Source organism: Myotis brandtii, unplaced genomic scaffold, assembly GCF_000412655.1.
Source record: "Myotis brandtii unplaced genomic scaffold, ASM41265v1 scaffold393, whole genome shotgun sequence".
NCBI lineage: Eukaryota > Metazoa > Chordata > Mammalia > Chiroptera > Vespertilionidae > Myotis > Myotis brandtii.
This window is the reverse complement of record NW_005365070.1, coordinates 1867444-1868531: the sequence shown is the minus strand read 5'-3', so window position 1 is coordinate 1868531 and position 1088 is coordinate 1867444.

The window sequence follows — 1088 nt, the reverse complement described above, 5'->3', positions numbered from 1 at the left end:
TCTGTGTTGATCTCTCAGGCTCCTGGCCTCCACTGCGTGCTGTACTCTCCCTTGAGCTGTGGCCAGGGTGGGGTGCTGCCTGCAGGCCGCACTTTCCTGCTCACAGATCGCCGGATCGCTGCAGAGACCCGGGGGCAGGCCCTCCTGGGTGCTGCCTGCAGCCACACTTTCCTGCTCTGTGATCGCCATGGCGACCCAGGAGCAGGCCCACCTGGGTGCTGCCTAAAGGCCACACTTTCTTGCTCTGAGATTGCCATGGCGACCCAGGCGCAGGCCCACCTGGGGGCTGCCTGCAGGCTACGCCACGGCAACCGGGGGGCAGCACTTTCCTGCTCTTGGATTGCCATGGGGTCCCAGCTGTTGGCGGGGCGTAGGCGGCACACGGGGGTCCCGGCTGGGTGCAGGGCTTGGGCGGAACATGGGGGTCCCAGCTGGGGGCGGGGCTTGGGCGGGGCGGGGCTTAGTCCCGGCTGGGGGCGGGGCTTAGGCGGCACATGGGGGTCCCGACTGGGGGCGGGGCTGCACATGGGGCCCGGATGGTGGCTTGCGCTGTCCCGCCCTGCCTGCAGTATGCAAATTAGCCGCCATCTTTGTTGGCGGCCAATTTGCATATCGTGCTGATTAGCCGATGGGAGGCGTAGTGAAGGTACAGTCAATTACCATCTTTGTCTATTATTAGATAGGATAATTGTCACATTGGACGAAGACTCAGAATAGGTTCTGATTTGGCAAATCTTTATGGAAATGCAAAAATAAAAAGCATTCTGCATCATAATGGAGGTAGTAGTGAAATAGCTCAGGAGTTCAAAGGAACAAGAGTTCTGTATTTGTGATAGAACTAGAATTTTGTCCCAAGGAATTTGGTGATTGCCTGAATGTTAATATTGTACTCTGGGTGTTTCCTCTGTGATTCTTGCCTCGGATCTTTTTTTTTTTTTGCTATAGGATTTCTTTTTTTTTAAATTTCTTTATTGATTAAGGTATTACATATGTGTCCTATCCTCCCATAACCCCCCTAAGCCCCCCCATTCATGCCCTCACCCCCCTGGTGTCTGTGTCCATTGGTTAGGCTTATATGCACGCATACA